Raw genomic sequence first — 22061 nt, forward strand, 5'->3', positions numbered from 1 at the left:
GAAAAAAAGTAACATCAATAGAGCTTTTCTAACTGGCCTGCAGGAGGGGGGAAGCGGAGTTTGGAGGAGAGCCCTGCTCGGGCTCCCACCAGAATGGAAATGACAAATGGGGAGGGTCTGAAGCCGGCAGCGTCTCGCTTGGGAAGGCGCAGGCCAGCTGCCCGTGCATGGCTCAGTTTGCTCCTCAGGATGAAGTAACTCTGCAGGAATTTTTCCCCATTGGCCCTGGGGATTTTTTTTTCCAGACTTTTTTCCCCCTTTTTCCTGGCAGGCTCCATCCCGGATCCCACGTCACAACCTGCTGAGCTCACTCTTCCTCTCGAAAGTGCGGTGGGAAAGGATGTGCCGCTGGCTCCTCCTGCCCACAGCCCTGTCCATGATTATGGTGGAGGAAAGCAGAAGGTAGGAGCCTCCAGGAGTTTGTATGGGGCCGTGGTGCCATGATCTCATCACTCTGTTCCTGTCCCCATCCTTGTCTGCCACTGTGGTGCTCTGTGGAGCAGCATCACCCGGCGAGCAGCACCGCACTGTGCTCAAATGCTACAACATCAACAACTGAAAACTGGAAAGGTTTAGACCAAGCAAAGCATCAAAATCCACAACTGAAGCCAAGCATATCTGCACCTAGAGCAGACTGCTCAGAGCCCCACACAATCTGGAATGGCTCCAGCAACGAGGCATCTACCACCTTTCCAAGCAACCTGGCCAGGGTCTCGCCACCCTTAGTGTCAAACATTTCTTCTTTCTAACAGTCTAAATCTCTTCTCATTTAGTTGAAACCATCACCCCTTGTCCTGTCACAACAGGCCCTGATAAAAAGTCTGTCCCCAGCTGATGGGTCCCTTTCAGTACTGGAATACAATAGAGTCTTCTGGTCTCACACCTGGAAGAAGACCTCACTTCGATCCAAGTTATCTTCAGGCTGAACAAAAGCAAATCCCTTTGTGTGGAGCAGAAGAGCAGCCAGCCTTCTCCGCTCCTTTAGAGTGAGAAGCAGATGGACTAAACGACCTCCCAAAACCTCTTTTTTCCCTCCATTTCCTAAGCTCCTTTAATGTGGAAACCTGCTCCCATAAATCAGTGCAAGATCCTGGGACCAATAATGCCTACAAAGTCCTGCCCGGGATGGGAATGGCAGCAGTGCTGGAGGCAGCCGGAGCAGGCAGCAGGATTTGGGATGCAGGAAGGCACAATGCTCTCCTTTGCACTAAAGTAAGGTTGCTAGGTTATGGATTTATTTTTTTGGGGGGAGGGTTGTGGGGGGAGGAGGAACACACATAATCTGAAAGGGGATCCAGATGGCCATAAAGCCTCGTGGTGGCAAAGCAGCATGAGGCCTGAGAGGGAAGAATTCCTCTTTATGCTGCTGCCGTCTGCTCCCGGAGCCTGGCTTGCACTCCTCAGGAATGCTCTGCACGGAGCCCTGTAACCACACCGGTTACAGCCCTGGTGGAAGTGAAGGAGCAGGGTGCAGAAAGGTGAAAAAGCTGCTGTCTGAGCACTGGGAAAAGGTCACTACACTAAACCCCGTGCAGGAGCTGCCCCCAAAGCCTCTGTGGACACTGGAGGGTTGTGTTTTGAGATGCTGACAGCATCCAGGAAAAGCCAAACAAATCCAGACCTCAGCCTGCCGGGAATTCACCCCAGTGCCACGTCACTGCCCTCTGCTATTGTCCCCGACACACACAACGCTGAGCTGTGCCCTTTCCCTGCTTCAAACCAAAGGGCTGGGCTTTGGGGAGTGGGACTGCATATCCTTCCTTCTCCTCTGCTAACAGAGACCAGGAAAAACCCCACCTCAGAGCCACACAGGACTGGGACACAAATGCTTCATTCCCACAGGATTAGCACAAGCAGAAGTAGCTGCAAGGATCACAAAGCCCACACAATTCAGTTGAAAATGGGAAGTTTTCCACTCCCATAAGTACCTGAGCAAGGTGGGGATCACAGAATCCCAGCATAGTAGGCAGTGGAAGGGACCTCTTTGGACCATCAAGTGCAATCCTTCAGCTAAAACAGGGTCAGCTTGCCCAGGACCACAACGCTCAGGCAGGTCTGAAATCTCTCCACAGAAGGAGACTCCACAACCTCTCTGGGCAGCCTGCTCCAGGCCTCCAGCACCTTCACAGCAAAGAAGTTCCTCCTCCTGTTCAGATGGAACCTCCTGGGTTCCAGCTCGTTCCTGCTGCCCCTTGTCCTGTTGCTAACCACCACTGACAAGAGTCTGGCCCCATCCTCTTGCCCCCCACCCTTTAGCCCTTACTGAGCATTGGTCAGATCCCCTCTCAGTTTGCTCCTCTCCAGGCTAAACAGCCCTGGGTGTCTCAGCCTCTCATCCTCACAGAGATGCTCCAGTCCCTGAATCATCTTTGTAGTCTCTGATGGACTCTTTCCAGTAATTCCCTGTCTCTCTTGAACTGAGGACCCCAGAACTGGACTCAGTACTTCAGATGTGTTCTTACTAGGGCAAAACAGAGGTGGAATAGAACCTTCCTCAGCTTGCTGGCCACACTCTTCTTAATGCCCCTCAAGAGACCAATTGCCTTTTTGGCTACAAGAGCATATTGTTGGCTCATGGTGAACTTGTCCACCAGCACTCCCAGGTCACTCTCCACAGAGCTGCTTTCAGCAGGTCAGCCCTGCAGCTGTTATTCCTCCCCAGGTGCAGGACTCTACTTTTGGCCTTATTGAACTTCATGAGGTTCATCTCCCCCATCTCTGCAGCCTGTCCAGGTCTGGCTGAATGCAGCATGGCCTGACAGGATGTCAGCCACTCCTCTCAGCTTTGCAAAACACAAACCCAACACACACATCTCCTCTGTGGCACAGTTTCAGCACCAAAGGTGCTGCCTTGGCATCCCCTGGTGTCCCCACCACCATGGTGCGACCTCAATGGGATAGAGAAAGTCAAGTGACCTTCAAATTCAGAGGTATCCACACCTCAAGGCTCTGACTGCAGGAGATGATAGATAGCATCACCTCCTGCTTGGCCTAAGGGTGTTGCTTTGTCCACAAGCCCCACACAAGTAAAACCCCAAGTTACAGCTGTGCTGCTGCTGCTGCTGCTGAAGGACTCATTTATCAAAAAACCCAAACAAAACCCCTCAACCAAACAACAAACCCAAACAACTTTGGAGAGAGCTCCTTAAGGTTTGCATTTTCTCTTGCAGCTGACTGAACAAAACCTGCTCAATACTCCCCTGACCGCTTCAAGGTTCCTGGGGCCTCCTCGGGCAGCACAGCTCAAAACCACTGAGGGGACTTTCAGGAGTGGGGAATGGTTCCAAATTCCCTGGTGCTGCATTTCCTACAAGAAGGTAAAATAGATGAGTGGGACTAAGGAGTGGGCTTAGCAGTGTGCAGACAAACTGCCTCTAGTGTCTTCCTAAAAGGTCCATCTAAACATGAGGAGGAACTTATGTTATTTACTAGTGGTGGAGCACTGGAGCAGGCTGCCCAGAGAGGTGCTGGAGTCATTCAAAACACAAATGGATTTGTTCTCTTGTGACCTTCTTTAGGTGAACCTGCCCTGGCAGGGAGGTTGGATCTCCAGAGGTCCTTTCCAACCCCTACCATTCTATGATATCATGAAGAGAGCACATAATGCCTTGGAGCCCTCAAGTTTGGGTTTTTACTCTGAGTTAAAGAAACTGGTTCTCAAATTGCCACTTCACACCATCCAGACAAGCATCTTTTGGATCCAGCCTTTAAAATGGAGACTTTCCCCTCCTCAAATATCATTATCTCTCTTTCAATCCATTCTCACCCTCCCCTATCTTCATCAAAATGGTGCAGTTTGAACAGGAAAGCTGCCTGGAGGTGAAATGCAAGGAAGGAAAACCTGAAAGCTTTAATGTAAAGTTGGGATTGTGTAAAAAATGTTCTAGCAACATTTTCTGTTCCTGTCATAGAACCAGAGAATGGTTTGGATTGGAAGGGACCTTAAAGATTGTTTGGTCCCAACTCCCCTGCCATAGGCAGGGATACCTTGGCACTAGACCAGGTTGCTCAAGGCCTCAGTCACCTGTGCTATAAAGATTGAGGTTGGTTTGCCTGTTCTTAGAGCTTCCATTTCTCCATGTAAAGTTAGTTAACAGTTTCTATAGGGCGAAGGAAAGAACTACAACATGGATGTGAAAGCTAAAGGGGTGGTTCAGTGACAACTGTCATTTGGATCAAGACCCTGTCCTTTAGAGGAGTGACAGAAAGCTGTATAGAACCATAGAATAGTAGAGCTTGGAAGGGATCTCCTGAGATCATCAAGTCCAATATCCCTGCTAAAGCAGGATCACCTAGGGCAGGTCACACAGAACATATCCAGGTGGGTCTTGAAAGTCTCCAGAGAAGGAGACTCTATGACTTCTCTGGGCAGCCTGCTCCAGGGCTCTATCACTTTGACAGTAAAAAAAATTCCCCTCATGTTGAGGTGGAACTTTCTGGGTTGCAGTTTGTGTCCATTGGCCCTTGTCCTATCACAGGACACCACTGAAAACAAAGCCTGGCCCCTTCTTCTTGCCATCCACCTGCCAGATATTTGTGAACATTAGTGTGACCCCCTCTCAGCCTTTTCTTCTCCAGGCTAGACAGCCCCAGGTCTCTCAGCCTTTCCTCCTCAGACAGATGTCTCAATCCCTTTGGCATCCTCACAGCCTCCACTGGACTCACTTCAGTATATCCCTGCCCCTCTTGAACTGGGGAGCCCAGAACTTGACACAGTGTTCCAGATGTGGTCTCACCATAGCCCTGCAGACTAACTGGAATTCATACTGTACAACCTGTGGATTATTCAGTTATTTCAGTGGTTCTAAATTAACTTGCTTTAGCAGACTCTATGACCTCCAGAGGTCCCTTTCAACACCCATCGTGCTCAGATTCCATGATAGGCCCTGCCAGACCCACCACAGAATCACAGAATGTCAGGGGCTGGAAGTGCCCCCAAAAGCTCATCCAGTCCAACCCTCCTGCCAGAGCAGGATCACCTAGACCAGATCACACAGGAACACATTCAGGTAGGTCTTCAATCCAGAGAGGGAGACTCCACCACCCCCTTGGCAGCCTGTTCTAGTGTTCTGTCACCCTCACGGTGAAGAAATTCCTCCTCATGTGTCCATGGAAATCCCTATGCCTCAACTTCCACCCATTACCCCTTGTGCTGGCATTGGGCATCACCAAGCAGAGCCTGGCTCCAGCCTCTTGGCACTCACCCTTTACATATTTATACACATGAGTGAGGTCATCCCTCAGGCTCCTCCTCTCCCAGCAGCACAGCCCCAGCTCCCCCAGCCTCTTCTCCTAACAGAGATGTTCCATTCCCTTCAGCATCTTTGTGGCTCTGTGCTGGACTCTCTCAAGCAGTTAAAGACCAGGAAAGGCCCCACCAGGAACAGCCCCACCTGAGTGGGGTGTTTTGGGTAGAAGCAGCAAGGAGCACCACTGAAATTCGAGGGGAGCAGGCAGGTCTCCTCGGGGCGGCAGGGGCTGCCACGTCAAATCCCATCTGGATTCAGAGAGCGAGGCTGTGAAAATGCCACCGCAGCGCCCACTGGCACAGTTCAGTGAAAACACCGTGGCCTCATTAGCAGAGTGGAAATTATGAGCTTGCCTTTGTGTATATTTAAAAGCTTGCCTCTGAAAGCAGACTGGGTCAGGGCCAGAAATTCCTGGCTGGGAGCTTCCACCACTCGGCACTCGGGGATTGCCTGGCTCACGTAGGTCAAGCGAGCGCGCAGCCACCGACCCGGCAGAAAAGGCACTTAAAGAGCACCCTGCAGGGATAGGCAGAAGTGATGCTGCACCAGCAGACACAGCAACAGCCTCTGCACTAAACCCTCCTCCTCCCTGTGAGAACTTCCCGTGAGCCATTCACTGACCATGTCCTAATGAAAGCAGAGGTTGGAATGAAGAGGGTGTAAGACTGTTGGGTGTGTGGAGAGCAGTATGCTCCCACCGCTGCTGACAGCTGGGTAAGAGCATCCCAACCACCCAAACCCACTGTCCTTTTCTAGGGGTGGACCATGACAGCCCAAATCCTTTGTAATAAGGGGCAACCTTGGGAGGTAACAGCTTTGGCAGGATCTGTTCATCCCCACATGGAACTTCCATAGAGTCACAGAATGGTTTGGGTTGGAAGGAACCTTAAAGACTATCTGATCCAACCCCTCTGCAGTCAGCAGGGCCATCTGCAACTAGAGCAGGTTGCTCAGAGCCTCAGATAACCTGACCTGGAATGGGTCATCTAACACCTCTCTGGGAAACCTGGGACAGTGCCACATCATCCTCAGGGTAAAAAAAAATCTCTCCTCTCTCTCTAGTCTTTTAGTTTCAAACCATCACCCCTTGAGCTCTCACAACACTCTCTGGTAAAAAGTTTGTCCTCAGCTATCTGATCAGCCCCTTCAAGCACTGAAAAGCCAACAAAAGGTCTTCCTGGAGCCTTCCCTTCTCCAGGATGAACAAGCTCAAGTCTCTCAGTATGGTTCACAGCAGCAGGCTTCCAGCCCTCCCAGTATTGCTGTGGCCTCCTTTGGCCCAGCTCCAACAGGTCCCTATCTCTGCTGTGCTAAGGACTCCAGAGCTGCCCCCAGCACTGCAGGTGAGATGTCAGCAGAGCGCAGCAGAGGGGCAGAATCCCCTCCTCCCAGCTGCTGCCCACATTGCTGGAGACCAACTCAAGGCACAGCTGGCTCTGGGCTGGCAGTGCTTGGTGCCAGCTCATGTCCAGCTTTTCACCCACCAGCACCCCCAAGTCCTCCGCCAGAGGGCTGCTCTTCAGCCCTTCATCTTCCATCCTGGGTTGATACCGAGGATTGTTCTGACCCACGTGCAAGACCTCACACTTGGCCTTGTTGCATCACATTAGTTTCACACAGGCCCACTTCTCCAACCTATCCAGGAGATACACCCCATCCTTCATGCATGTTGACCACAGCACTCAGCTTGCTGGCACCCCCAAACTTCCAAGTCTGCACCATGAAAAGCTTTTGGGTCGGGTCCCTACTTACCCGCACGGGCGCCGCAACGCAGCCAAGCCACACAAACCCAAGGTATCTGCTCAAGGGCTGCCGGGGAGGCTGGAAAACAGAAAAAAACAAACCCTAATATTGCACAAAAAGCCAGAGGGAGGGAGGGAGAGCACGAAGAGATCGTTTTGAAAGGCTCCCGTTGGCACAGGCTCCTAGCAAGCGCTTCAGCTCTTAGTAACAGCGCAGAGATCCCCTTTTAACACACGGCGGTGATGCTACGTGGCGCAGGGAGAGAAAAAGGTGGGGGGAAGGCTCAGCTAATCCTCACAATTTTATAAGCGTCTGAGACACTAATCCGCTGATCTCATTGAAAGGGATTAGAATTACTCCCTCACCAGTAAATTTCAGAAGTTTTCTACCAGATGTAAACAAAGGCAGAGAGCAGCCCGCAGAGACGGCTGCCACACAGCGAGTGCTCGCCCAGAAGCCCTCACCAGGGCTGGTTTTGGGGATGGAAAAGGGGAATTTCCACAGCAGTAGCACAGAGGGGTGCAGGTATCCAAAGGGAGCCCGGTCAGCTCACCTGGCTGCAGCCAAAAAGGCAAGAGCTCATCTTGTGTGAGTGTCAAAACTTTTTTTAGGGTCCTAATCTTGAGGAAATGATGGTCCAGCCAAAAACCTCCACCTCCAAAGCTCCAACTTGTTCTGCAGTGGCTTGAGGACAGCCTTACTTTATGAGTAAAATGAGGGCAAACTTAGAATGACACAATTATTTTGGTTGAGAAGACCTTTAAGATCGTGGAGTCCAACTCCACTAAGGCCGGTGCTGAACCATGTCCCTCAGCACTGCATCTTTGGAACACCTCGAGGGATGGGGATTTGACTACCTCCCTGGGGAGCCTGTTTCAGTCTTTAAGAATCGTTTCAGTCAAGAAGTTTCTTCTGACAGCCAACCTAAACCTCCTGTGGTTTAACTTGAGGCTGTTACCTCCTGCCCCATCACATGCTACAAGAAAGGAGACCAACTCCCACCTCACTCCAAACTCCTTTCAGGGAGCTGTAGGGAGCTTCCCTCAGCCTCCTTTTCTCCAGGCTAAACAACGCCAGTTCCCTTAGCTGCTCCTCACCAGACCTGTTCTCCATACCCTTCACTAGCTTTGTCATCCGTCTCTGGACACACTTCAGCATCTCAATGTCCCTAGAGTAAGTGGCTCCAAACCTGAACCCAGTACTAAAGGTGTGGCCTCACTTGTGTTGAGTACAGGGGCACAATCACTTCCCTGGTCCTGCTGGTTACATCAGTGCTGACCCAGGTCAGGATGCTGTTCACCTTCTTGCCCACCTGGACTAACTTCTAAGCAGCAAATGGGGCAACTCACACAAAACCTGAACTTCACTCAGCTTCACAGCACCTTTCACCCCCATAACTTTGCAAGCCACTGTATTTAGGTGGAAGAAATCAGAGAGAGCATCCTTGTGTAACAGGCTGCAGTAGATAATTCATGGTGTTAAGGAATACATGATTCTTGCTGGAAGATGAAGCAGGCAATGTGCAACCTAGTCTGAGATATATTCTGTCTCTTCAGAGAAACATTAATGGCTCAGATGAAACAAACCCCAAAAGAGGTTTCAGACTAAAAGAATTCAGGTGATCCTCTGGTGAGGAAAAGTCACTTTGGTTAGAAAACAGAAGTTTTCCAACAAAGAAAGCAAACTTTTGTCAGTGCTTCCTTCTCCACTCTGGTAAATTCCACCCAAAACAGAAACTGAAAGAGATTCAAGTTTCAATCTCAGGTTAAACCAGGACTCAACCTCATCAGGGCTTGCCGTAAAACCACTCCTTCTGGAGGTGCTTGATAGGATAGCAGCAGAATCCCCCTGCTCTAGGCCAATTTAACAGGGTACCAAGATGGTTTTGTCTCCTCAGGCACAGCGAAACAGTCTCTTGGCCTTAGGAAAACCAGCTCCTGACATCTTGCAGCACTCTGCTCCCAGATTAAGTATCCAAGGCTCATACAGATTGGAATAAACCACTCAATGCTAGGACCATATCCAGCCCCATCCCTCTCTCCAGGCTTCAAGGGAGAGGATGCCCTGGGAGACACAGGGTGAAGGTGCTGCAGGAGATGCAGGGGAAGAATATACTGCAGGAGATGATACAGAGGGCAGGGAGATGCTGCAAGAGATGAGAGGCACAGGGCGGGGGCAGATGCTGCAACAGATGAGATGCAGGGGGGAGAAATGCTTCGGGAGAGGAGATGAGGTGCAGGGGGAGTGGTGCTGTGGTGCTGCAGGAGATGGGATGCAGGGCAGGAAGAGAGGTTTCAAGAGATGAAGTGCAGGGAGGAAGATGCAAGGGGGAAGCCCTGAGCACGGTGGGGAGCACACGACAGCTGCCAACGCCGCAGCCAAGGAAATGCTCCGGTTTTTTCGCTTTTAGTCCCAAGGCGCCGCCCCCAGCAAGGCTCAGCTCAGCAGTGAGAGGTTATTTTTTGGTGCGGGGCTGGGGAGCAGGGCTCAGCTGGCAGCCAGCACCCAGGGACAAGCCCCAGCATCTCTGGGAGCAGATGATCTTTACTTATTCAGCCACAAAAGCCACCCGCCGCTGTGCAATCCGGGCCCGCTGCTGTCACACAGCCTCCAAACCCCTCATCTCGTATTCCAGACGCCGAGGGACCCAGATGTCGGCTCCTAATCCAGCGCTTCTCAGCTCAAAAAAGCAAACACAAAACAACCCCAAGCCCGCAGCTGCGTTAATAAGCGGTGAGCCAGGAAACTGCCCCGGGGGAAGCCCGGCCTGGCAGCGGGTTTTGTACCGAACAATGGCAAAATGCGAGGCTTTAAAGCGCCGCCGAAACCTTCCCCCGCTAGCGACAAGGCTCTGCGTGGGGGGGAGTTTAATTCGATCCTTTCCCTACGCTGGCAATCGAATTTCGGGCAGGCTGCAAGCACCGTGAGGCCGGGCAGAGGGGCTGGGAGAGAGATGGGATGAGTTTATGGGAGTTGGAGGCTGTCAGGTGGGTGACCACGCTCCCTCCCACCTGATTTTGAGGAGTAGTTTGGCTTCAACCCATCATCCTACCTGCTGGGCTGCTCCTCCTGGCTTCAAACAGAGCGATCAAAGAGACCGAACCTCCACGCTTGTGGATTCCCGTCCTCTGATTTCCCCTAATTGCTCTCCCAAGGTGGGCAGATGGGAAACCCCCGGGATCAGTGGGCAGGGAGAGCAGCAGCAGCAGCAGCCCCGAGCTGCTGCGGGCTGCAGCCGGAGTGTGCCTGCTCCCAGCACTTTCAGTTTCTCTCTTGCCAACGCACCCTCCTGGCACTGCTTCCTCTAAGGCGCTTTGCGAGTCAAAAGCTGCATTAGCGACGAGATTAATCCTCCACGGGGATGAAAAATAAACCACGAGAAGTTATTCCTGCTTCCTTCCCCAGAGCTGGAGCAGAAAAAGTGACTGGCTGAAGGACTTCCCTGCTGGGGCTTCCCGGTCCTTGCTCCTCCTCCTGCTCCTCGGTGTCTCGCCTGCTTTTTCCGAAGGCTGATCCAGTTTTAGCTCCAGCCTCGGAGCAACCTGAGACCTCAAAGCCTTTGGCTATGCCAAGGCAGCTGCTGGCAGCTAATCTGGACCAAGGGCTCACACCGCCCATCCACACGTTGATACGGAGCCTTCTGGCTTCTCTGTCCTCCCCAAGTGTGTCTTCTCCTCTGCCACCAGTGGAGTGACTCTTTATAGTCACTTCCAGCTCAAGCCATTCTATGATTCCATGATCCCTACTTCAGGAGTTTCACAGCCGCAGTGTCCTCAGCACCACCACGGCCATTGCTGCCACTCTGCCAGAGTGCTTTGGCCAGTTGCTCTTTCTTCTGTTGACACCCCTCTGGCATCATTACACAACACAGCCACCTTTGAGGTGTGGCTGGAACCCTTGGGGTTTCTTCTTTTGCTTTGACAGACATCAAATGTGTCCATATCAGCAGAGAAATGAGATGTTTGTGGCTCATGTCATGGCTCTAAGAGAGGGTAAAGCCTTCCAGAATGATGCAGCTCGGCCTCCACTCATGGAGGGGGCTTGGCACCTTCTCCTCAAGCATGCTTTCGATGGGACCACCTGCATTTCTCCACCAAGCAAAGAGGCAATGCCCGGCTCAGGTGACAGCAGATAAGCTCCTGCGTGGCATCATCGCTGAAGTCACTGGAAAGCAGTGTCAGAGAGCCGGGGCGGAGCTGTGGGCAGGGTGGCCACTCCCAACGTGAAGTCTGAGCAGTCCCAGGGCGATGTCACTAAGAAGGGATAGGGGAAGGAAGTCTATAGGCAAGGCAGATGTTATCCGATGTCAACACCACGCAGCTTTATGATGAGTGATTGCAGGAAACAAACAGAAACCCAGCTCAGCAACACCAACCACAGCTGACACTGAGGCATCTGAAGACCAAGGGAAGCTTCAAACAGAAAAATCACCCTCCAGGCTTTCACACTGATGGTTCCAAGGTGGCTGAAGACCACCAGAAGCATCTGCAACTCCTATGCTGGTCCACGGGATGGGGTTGCCTGTGTTTACTGTGCACCCACAAGAGACAGCAAGAGTCTGACCCAGGGGGAGAAGACCTTGTCTCAGCCATGCCAAGCCCTGTCATTCCATGGCTGGAGCCTTTCAAGTCACGGTGGTGAGTGCAGGAGATGTGGGCACCCAGCTGTACCCCTCTCTACCTTTCCAATATCCAGGTGGTGATTTACGGTTACAAGCTAATAATTTGCAACACATCTTCTGTCACACATCCACTGAGAGGGATGACCTAAGAGGGAACATGTACTGAGGTGGTCCATGAGCAGGAAAACCCTCCTAGTAAAGCCAGGTGTCCTCACATCACCCAACCAATCATGCAGTCCAGGACATCAGCTGGAAACACCAGTCCTTCTTGGGTAAAATCTCCAGGTTCAGTTCTTTCTCACAGTCTGCAAACACCCCACAAGCAGCTCTGCAACTTCCTTGCCACATGACACTCAACCTTCTTCTCACCATCACCTGCCTCTCCCCAAGGACATGGCCAAGAACAGCAGTAGCAACTAGCAGTCATCATCCTATTTCCCATTTGGCACATATGCTTTTCCCTATTTGAAGCTCAGACAGGTGCTACAACATCCAGAGCATGTTGATCGAGGTGTCCTTCACAGCTAGTCCATCACAGGTTATCTCCAGTCATGCTTGGAGGTAAATGGACTGCAGCCTGAGCTGTACAGGCAAGAGGTCCCAACACAGCTTACCCACCCCACAGCTTGTCCTCCCCAGTCAGAGACAGCCTTTGACCACACAACACCACCAGTGACCCAACCAGCAGACCTACAGCATCCAAACCCTGCTGGAGATGAGAAGCAAAGTCCTAGCCAGTGGACCAGCCATAAACTTTTACCAGGCTCAGCAGCAACAAAATAAACAAACCAAAGCTGGCAGTCAGGTGGAGCTTCGGGAGGTTGTGGAAGGGACTTCCTTTGACAGCAAGCCTGGGAGACCCAGCACCTCTATCACCTGCTCAGGGACCAGGATCTCCATCTGTGAGCATCAGCTCCACAACACCATCCCTCCCGGCTGCTTTCAGCACACACTGTGAGGGCAAAAGGAGTTATTTTCCTTCTTTATATCTTGTTCAAATACCTCTGTTAGCACATTTTGGGTTCTTCCCACATTGCCCCCAAGCATTTCTTCTGTCAGGGGCCGTATTCTTCTGCTGCCAGTTACTGGAGGCAAAGGCTTGTTATTTTTCCGGGCTGGGGGCCAAATTTGTATTTAATTTTTGCTCCAGATGGCACAGCACTCTAGATGCATCAGCTGGAGCATCTAACCTGTCTGAATAAAGTGATAGAGCAAATAACCTGCTTTACTCAGGGGCTGTTTGACACGCTCAGGATAGCTCTGTTTACACCACCCGCGATAAAGGAACCTTAACATGGATTCTGGCCACACTCTTGCTGTCAAACCTGACACCCAGGACAAGAGAGACCACAACAGGAGTCTGAAAAAGAGTAACATTAAACCCTTTACTTTGCTTCCTTACAAGTCAAGCATAAATAAAAGACTCATTTCAGCCAGTTCAGAGCTTGGACCTGGGTTTCCTTCAGCTTACCCAGTCCTCATCAGCCCCCAAGCCACTGCCAGCAGTGGGTCATGCAAGCTGGTGTTGAACTTCTCCTCGGAGTGAGGATGAGGAGGGCTGGGGGAGCTGGATTTTAATGTGTGCCGAGAGCTCATGACTCTGCTCGCCCAAGGAGACGTGAGAGGACAACCACGAGATGTTCCAGTTTCACTTCTGGCTAATTCGCCTCGATTCTAGGGAGCTGCCGCATCCCTCTGGCACAGCCTGCAGCCGGGAGATGTTCCTTGCAAAGTAGAGCACCCAGAATAACCCAGGAAACAGAAGGAAATCAAAGAGATGGCAGCAGCTGGTTTGTCTGCCTGGGCGCAGGGAACGCCGCATAAAATCAGCTGAGCCTGCGAAGGGCTGGAAACAAAGGGCCGGGGGGTTTTGTGCTTCTCTTTGCTCCGCTCAGAGCATCCCCGGGCTGCGAGAGCCTGTCCCAGAAGCAGAAGAGACAAAGGAAAGCCAGGAGCTGTGAGCAGGAGCCGGCCGGGGAAAACCGGGGTGAGGAGGCACCCCCATCGCCCTCCCCGGCAGCTGCGGAGCCGGCTTCGCTCGCGTGTTGCCGAACACGTTAGACATGGCAGGAAACTTGAGATCAAAGGCGAGGAGCGTGCCAGAGCAAGATGTCATCCAAACCTCCTGCCAAAGGTGCGCAAGGGAGGGGGGAAACAGCCCCCAGACACACACGCTGGCACCGCTGAAGGGGCTGGCACCGCTCGCAGGCACGCAGGACAACTGGACCCATGCAGATGCTCTCCTCCACACGCCCAGAATAAAACAAAGACAACCTCAGCTAAATAACTTCCCTCATCCCCCGACTCCCAGATCCCAGGAGGTGTGCTAGCACCCTGGGTTTTCAGTCCCGTGGGACCCACACGTGTCCCCTGGCAGAGACAGCGAAGCGGCGGATGCTGCGAGGGCTGCCTGCGCGCCGCGGGGCAGGAACAGCAGCCCTGGCTAACTCCGAGGGGCAGCTTTTCCCACTGCTGGGTGTTGTGGCTTTCGAGCCTAAGGAGCCCGCAGTGTCCTGTCTCGGCCCCAGGAAAGCATAAGGACATGCCCGATTCCGAACCAGCAGCTGCCGGGAACGGGAGTGACCCAGGGACCTCGAGCTGAGCGTGAGGTGGGACCTCCGGCAGCTCCCCCCCTGTCAAAGGCGTCCCCGCAGGACGGGCGCTGGGGACACAGTCACATCTCTGTCCCTTTGTGCCAACCCAGCCCCCTCCTGTGTCACTCCTGGGTGATGCAGGCCCAAGCAGGGGCTCGGACTCCGCCGACCCCTCCTCCATGTCCCCTCTGCCCCACAAGCAGGCATCTTATGACATCCACAGACACCCCAAAAGCACACCCTAGTCACCCCGCGGAGGACCTCCCCTGCAGGGGTCTGCGTGGGGGGCAGCAGGGACAGACCTTGCCCTGCAGGGCACAGCCAGGGGCAGGGCCGTTTCCCTGTGGAGGTCACTGCCCCGCAGGGGCCTGTGGAGCCCAGAAGGGGTGACCTGTCCCTAACGGGGAATGCCAAGGAGAGGGTGCCCGTGCCTTAGAGCAGCGCTGCCCCACACCGCAGTGTACGAGAGGCCTCGCTGCGCAGGGTGGCTGCAGGGGGGGCCGTGCCCCACAGAGAGGGGCACAGGAGAAGCCTTGCCCCAGTCAGCAGCGCACCAGCAGGGCTCCTGCCCCACAAAGCGGTGCGCAGGGACAGGGCTGAGCCCCGCAGGGATGCTGAAGGAGGAGCCCTGCCCCACAGAACAACGCACAGGGAGGGGTCTCTGCCCCACAGAAGTGCTGGAGGAAGGACCCCGCCCCACAGAGCGGTGCACAGAGATGGGGACCCTGCCCCACAGGAGGAGCCAGAGGAAGGGCCCCTGCCCCACAGAGCGGTGCACATAGAGGGGGCTTTGTCCGCCAGCGCTGCTGGAACGGGCTCCCTGCCCCACAGCGCGGGCCCAGAGAGGGGTGCCCGTCCCTCCGGCCCCCCAGGGGGCTCCCGCCCCGCCGCGGCCGCCCCGCACTCACCCGCCGCTGTCCCGCCGAGGCTCGCCCGCCCGCACTGCCCGGCGGCGGGAGGGACCCGGATGGAGCCGGCCCCGCCCCCGCCCGCCAGCCCCCGCCCCCAGCCCCGCCAGGCCCCGCCCACGCCTGCTCCCCTCCCCGACTGCGCATACGCCGGGCCCCACCCGCGGCAGGGATGACGTCACAGGGAGGAGGGGAGGGGTCCGGGGGGCGTCGGCAGCTGGGGCTGTGGTGTCGGGGGGCGGTGGGGGCGGGCACGGCGGGGACAGAGGGTCGGGGGTACTACGGTGGGGACAGTGACCAGCGGAGACGGTAAGGCCAGTGGGAACAGGTGCTGAGGACAGTGAGATGGGCTGTGGGGACAGGGGGGACAGGGGGTGACAGCGAACACAGGCCGTACAGATGTGACAGTGAGGATGGGGGCTGTGGGGACATGGGGACACTGAGGATGGGGGTGATGAGGTGATAGGGGAGACAGGGACTGTGGGACAGGAGGTGACAGTAGGAGCATAAGGTTGTGTGTGAAACGGTGATGATGAGGTGGGGACACGAAGTGACTGTGGTGTCAGATGGTGGGACAAAAGGTGGCACTGGGGACTGTGGCACTGAGGACATGGGCATGATGAGGGGACAGGTGGTGGCACTGAGTACAGGAAGCTGGCGTAGGGATGTGATGTGACTGGAAACAAGGACTTTAGGGATGGGAGATTACATTGGAGGCATGAAGTGGGGATGGGAGGCAACAGTGATGACAGGGGTGGTGATGGCAGCAGGTGAAAATGGGGACAGGGCATGGCAGTGGGGATGGAGTGATGGTGGTGATAGGGAAATGGTTTGGAGCAGGGTGACAGTGGGAACGGGGTGGCAGTGGGCTAAGAGGGGACAGGAGATGACAGCAGTGGGGTAAGTGTGCACTGTCCTGCTCTGGTCATCTCTGTCAGCATCCATATCCAGCTGGCTGCACAGGAGAAGAATGATCCATCCCGGCCCCCACCCTGGGGATTGAACATCACTTGTGAGAGAAATGATATCATGCCCTGACTCTGGGATGTCAACCAGCTGGTGTCTCCTCGTTGGGGTGAGCTCTCATTGTCCTGGGGACAAGGTGTTTCCTCTTCCTGCCCTTTGAAGATGAACCAGGTGGGCAGGAGGATGGAGACAGCACACAGCAGCGCAGGAGGGCCTCTGTGTCCCAGCACAGCAAGAGCTGGGTGACGTCCAGCATGATGGTGGCATGTGTGTCTGCACCTGTGTCATGAACTGTGGCAACTCACGGAGCCTGAGATGTTTGGTACATGAGTGAGTCATCTCAACCTTATCAGAGCTCCTCACGAGGTGTGAGGTGCTCAGGCTTGTCTGGAGGATGTTATTAATGAGTGAGGAAAGCCTTATCTTCTTGGCCAGCCTCTTCACTGTTGCCCAGCAACAAGCCCAGGGGCAGTGGGCACAGGCTGAAATCCAACAGGTTTCATCTGAAGATGAGGAGAAACTTCGTTGCTGGAAGCCCTGGAGCAGGCTGCCTAGGGAGGTTGTGGAGTCTCCTTCTCTGGAGAGATGCCAAACCCGCCTGGACCTTTTGATCCTGGGCAAGCTGCTGTGAGTGCCCCTGCTCTAGCAGAGGGGTTGGACTGGGTGGTCTCCAGAGGTCCCTCCCAACCCCCATCATGCTGAGGTTCTGTATTTCTCTGTTCTCAACTGGGTGGGCGAAGACCAGCAAGGCCAGACCCAGTGGTGGGCAGGGCAGGGAGAGGCAACCATAATCAGCTGCAACAATGAGAAACCCAAGAATAGCATCTTTGGTGTTTCCATCCTTGGCCGGGGCCGTGCTGTGGCAGCAGCCACATGCCAGTGAAATCAGATGGCCTTGACCGTCAGCGCAGTGCTGATGGTGAGCTCCTCCTGCAGCAGGGAGCAGCGCTGATCTCCTGCCTTGCTGCTCTCCAGCAGATGATCCCCAGGCACTGCGAGATCCTGGGATTCCAATCATGACCTCGTCTCACTCAGTCCGGGGTGCGTGGGATGCCTTGGCATGCCTGAGGGATGCGGCAGGGAGCTGTTCTGCTGGATGCACTCATGGAATGGAGCCCTGTTCCTGCTGTGGGAATCCCCACTTCACACAGGAGGGCTCTGCCCTGACATGCTGGTGCTGCTCGGGCTGGGAGTCCTGGTGCCAACACAGAGGCTGGAGAGCCAGAGCCTTGCGTGGACTCACCTCCAACAGCTAACAGGATGAATCTGGGAAGCAAATACACTTGGAGATCAGCTTCTGCTGTTCTTCCCACCCCAGCCAGCCCCCAGTACCTCAGGATAGAAGCCTGGAGCTGCAGCTGGTAGACAGCAGAACTGCTGGCTGTGCACACAGCCTTTGTCTTTGGCACTTGTAGAATCAGAGAGTGGTTTTGTTTGGAAGGGGCCAAGCTCCTGCCATGCTCATTACTACCTTCAACTAGAACAGGTTGTTCAGAGCCCTGCCCAACCTGGGCTTGAACACTACTAGGTATGGAGCACCCACAGCCTCTCTGGGCATCCTGTTCCAGGGTCTCACCACCCTGACAGAGAAGAATTTCTTCCTCACATTTAATCTAAGTCTCCCCTCTTTCAGTTTAAAGGCATCATCTCCATCCTGTCATGACACTCCCCCAAAAAACATCCTTGCACACCTTTCCTATAGGCCCCTTTAAGTGATGAAAAGCCACCAGAAGGTCTCCCTGGAGCCTTCTCTTCTCCAGGCTCAACAATCCAAATTCTCTCAGCTTGGCCTCACAGCAGAGGGCTTCCAGCCCTCCCACTATTGCTACCACCTCCTCTGGCCCTTCTCCAACTGATCACTTTCTGTGCTGTGATGGGAGCTGGCCCCAGAGCTGCAGAGCTCAGCAGAGGGGCAGAATCCCCTCCCTGCCCCTGCTGCCCACACTGGGGTCAGCCCAGGACACAGCTGGCTCTGGGCTGTAAGCAGTCAGTGCTAGATCATGTCCAGGTTTTCACCCACCAGCACCCCCAAGTTCTCCTGCACAGGGCTGCTCTCCAGCCCTTCATCCCCAGCCTATGCTGACACCAGAGCTTGTCCTGACCCATCTGCAAGACCTTGCACTTGGCCTTGTTTCAGCAGAGTTCATGAGGCTCACATGGGCCCTGTCACTGCAGTCTGAGGACACTCAGAGCAAAGTGTCCCTGTGGGCTGCCTCTCTGCTTTTGCAGAGCTCCCATCTCTGCAGGGCTGTCTGGCTGATGGATGGGGGTCTGCACTGGGGAGAGTGGGACTGCAGCTCACCTGCAATCTGCCTGCCCACCTTCCCTTGAGTGCCACCTTCTCTTCTAGGTCTTCTAAGCTGCTGGGACTGAGGAGATCATGACATCCACCTGAGTTGGTGACAAACACAGGCATAGTGCAGGTGGAAATTGGGCTGTGACATTGCACCAGAGAGAGAAGTGGCCTGGAATAGAGTAAAAACTGAAACTGAGCTCCTCAGGCAGAGACCTTCCTCCTCTGTACACCGACTGCTTGTGAGGGAGGAGTCCTGGAGGGCATGGTGGCTCTTGGGACTCCAGTGGTGGCACAGGGATCCCAGTCACTGCCCTGCACCCAGACTCTGCTGCCAGCTTCAATCAATGTGTCCCTGTGATATGCCATCCTTCCTGCCTTGCTTTGCCATTTGGGAAGCCTCCCTAGGTATGTGGCTGAGAAGGTGTCCTCGGTGGAAGGGTGACATGAGCAGTGTCCTGCTGTTGGGCTGCTGGTGTGAGGCTTGTGGAGGAGAGCAGCCAGAAGTGACTCATCTGTGGGAGTGAGGATGTGCCTCCAAGCTCTGATTCATCACCCTGGCTCCAGAGGAAGCCACGCTGTCCACTTTCTCCTTCTCTCTGTATGAAGAGATCCAAGCTGTCCTACTCAATGAGTAAAGGCAGCTGAGCTCCAGCCTGGCTGCATGACCAGACCTGGCATCAGGGAGGTGGTGTGATAAGGAAGAGCGAGTTGTCTGATTGGGAAGGTGGAAGGTATGGGAGATGTCTTCTTTCATTCCTCTCTGGAATGTTTTTGCTTTGGAACAAGTGACAGGACAAGAGGCAACAGATTCAAGTTGCAACAGGGAAGATTTAGGTTGGACAGCAGTAGGGTTGTCAAGCCCTGGACCATACTGCCCAGGGCAGCAGTGGAGTCCCCAGCCCCAGAGGGGTTTCAAAGCCATGTAGATGTGGTGCTCAGTCCTGAGTTCAGTTGGTGCTGCACCACGAATGCCACAGCAGATCTGTGTTATCCCAAGACAAATGAGGTGACAAGCCTAGGGATGGGACCTTTGTGTCCCTGTGAAGCAGGTGGAGGTTGAAGTGGTGGCAGCAGCCCTGACACCTTGCGGTGTTCTCCTGCTCCTTGGAGTTTGCCTCAGGTAGACCATGATTGGGCTGTGGGAGAGGGACAAGCATTTTTCTGGTGGCATTTCAGTTTTGCCTGTGTGTGGTGGTGGAGTTCTGGGTTCCCTGTGGGGGGTTAGACCTATGTCCACCCGCCCAGCACAAGGAAAACCATGGTCTGCTCCATTGGCCTGGTGGACCCAGTGTGCTCCCAGTGGAGAAGTGAGCTGGGTGAACCCAATGAGGTACTTCTGCACTTTTGGAGCTCACCCCTCTGAAATCCTGATACCCACCTTGGTGCTGCTCAGAGGTCCTCAGTGGAGCAGAAACCCCATCATTTATCTGGCAGGCAGGAGAACGTCGACTTGGGGGTGTAATTTTCAGCAGGGCTGGGTGCTAGGTTGGACTGGATGAGCTTGGAGGTCTCTTCCAACCTGGTTGATTCTATGATTTGGGGTGTAATTTTCTGTATTTGGGTGAAAACTGATGAGGTGGCTGTGTGGAGACAGAGGGAGGAGATGGTAGGAGGTGTAGATCTACAGTATTACCTCTGCTGGTGACATATGTGCCACTGGAGGCCTCCCTGTCTGCATCCAGGATTTCACAGTGCTCATCAAGGGCACATTCTTGGCTGAGGCTTTGATTAAATGAAGCAGATGAAGATGTTAGTGTGTCTCAGAGCAGGACTCCTGTTTGACTTTCTCTTCTCACCCTTGAGAATGACCCTCTGGCTCTTCCCCCAGGGCTTCTTCCTGAGCCATGCTGCTGAGTGAGGTCCATGCTGCTGACATCTCAGCCCTCACCCCATCTGCCAGCAGCAGCAGATATGATGTGGGCTCAACTCTGCCAGCAGAAGTGGGCTTTGGTTGTCTTGGCCTTTGTCACTGGTAGAGAGGGCTTAAAAACACCCAACCTGGAACACCTATGCCCATACATGTCTCTGCTGGTCAAAGGGACCTTCAGTGTCACCAGCCTGGCCAAGCTGGTCTCAGGGGTGCTGCGAATGGGAGATCTGGGGAGTAGAGCAAGAGCTGGGCTCCCACAGACCATGCCCTTCCCTGGGCTCAGCACCCAGGGTATATTACTGTCAGCTCCTGGGCACCTTCATGGCCCAAGCATCTTCCTGCAGCTCCTTTGCTGGAAGTAATCCCCCTCTGCCCCTTTTCTCCTTCTTCATCCACCACAGCTGCTTGGTCCCTCTGCTCCTCCCCTCCTCCCTCCTTATACTCGAGGTCTATGGAGTGGCCTTGATGGCTGATCCAGGAGGGAACGTGGCCAGCAGAGGACACTGGCTGGTGAGTATCAGATGTGTTCCAAATGTGCCCAATCCACCTGTGCTTCTGAAGTGGGATGTGGGGAGCCTCTCTCCCTCCATCCCTGCCACCATGGCATCGCTCAGGTGTGGCTCGGGGTAGCTCAGGTGTGGCGCAGGGGGTAGCTCAGGTGTGGCTCAGGGGGTAGCTCAGGTGTGGCTCAGGGGGTAGCTCAGGCATTGCTCTACACTTGGGCTGCAGGGTTGCTTTCTCAGAGCTCTTCTCCACCCCTTGCAGCAGGACTTTGAGTTTTGGCCCTCACAAGGCTGATGTGGAGCAAGGTGGAGCAAGGCAGATTCTTCCTCTTCCTTGTAGTAGGGCATGATTGCCTGGGAGCTTTGACTCATGAATGGCTTTGTGAGTCAAGGAGCAATGCTGCCTTTCCAGGGCTTGCCCAAGGGCAACCCACCTGCTCACGACCCACCTCCTCAGTCCTTGCAGCCACCCAGGGGTGGGATCTCACTCTGCATCACGTCCAGCTTAACGAGTGGAGCAGGTATTGCTGCTGGGTGGCAACCCAAACCCTGCAGCTCCTCTCCTTCAGTGCACCATGAGGCTGAGCTGCAGAGCAGAATCCTGCCAATCCACAGGGGAAAGAGGAGTTTTGGGGAATCACCACTCCCATCCATGCTGGGAAGTAAATCCCAATGGGAAGCAGCCTGTTTTCAGGTGCTTGGATGTGGCACAACACAGTCTCATCCTTCTGCTCTGCCCTGGACCATGCCAAGAACATGGCAGAGAAAAAGGACCAGCCTGACTGTGGCTGGGCAGTGCTGAAAGCTGAGTGGGACATGGCTGCAGGGCCTGGCCTGACCCTGCTGGGAGTGCCCAGGCTCTGCCACGCTGTCTGGCATGACCTGGAGCTGGACTCAGCCCAGTCAGGATGGAGAGCTGATGGCTGTGGGTGTTTTCCTGCAGCTGAGGTCAGGAAAAGTTTTCAAGTGGCTTCTTCCAGAGCAGGGAGCATTTAGTGGTGGATGCAGGTGGTTTCCTGAGATGTGAGGAAGTGCTTGGGAATTCCCATCAGGCAGCCAGGCCCTTCCTCACCCCATCAACACCACTGGGCTCTGCCTGTGCCTTCTGCTCCAGGAAAAAACCCTCGTCAAGGCCCAGTGTCCTTGTCCTGTGCATGACCTCGCACTGGTGCAAGCACAGGTGGCCAAAGCAGAGCCCACAAAGCCTCCAGGATTTCATGTCTCCAGGGCTGGGCTTCCAGGGCAGCTTCTTGGCCTCACAGAGTCACAGACTTTGTGTGCTGGAAAGAACCTTTAAAGGTCATCTGGTCC

At 54.4% G+C, this 22061-nt stretch overlaps 1 protein-coding gene across 4 annotated transcripts in view; it reads right to left on the reverse strand.

The window, feature by feature from the left end:
- Positions 1-15186, reverse strand: part of RNF24 (ring finger protein 24) — a 37471-nt gene extending 22285 nt beyond the window's left edge. For 2 of the 4 annotated variants that reach the window (XM_064151667.1, XM_064151668.1), the window contains exons 1-2: positions 15116-15186; positions 7002-7070 (exon numbers count right to left, since the gene is read on the reverse strand). The gene's annotated coding sequence lies outside the window, so the exon portion shown is untranslated. Of the gene's footprint in view, positions 1-7001; positions 7071-10044; positions 11317-15115 lie in introns of those variants that run through there. The other 2 variants (XM_064151669.1, XM_064151670.1) reach the window with 2 other exon arrangements.
- Positions 15187-22061: the final 6875 nt, after the last annotated feature.

Source organism: Pogoniulus pusillus, chromosome 11 (genome assembly GCF_015220805.1).
Source record: "Pogoniulus pusillus isolate bPogPus1 chromosome 11, bPogPus1.pri, whole genome shotgun sequence".
In the NCBI taxonomy this organism is placed as follows: Eukaryota; Metazoa; Chordata; class Aves; order Piciformes; family Lybiidae; genus Pogoniulus; species Pogoniulus pusillus.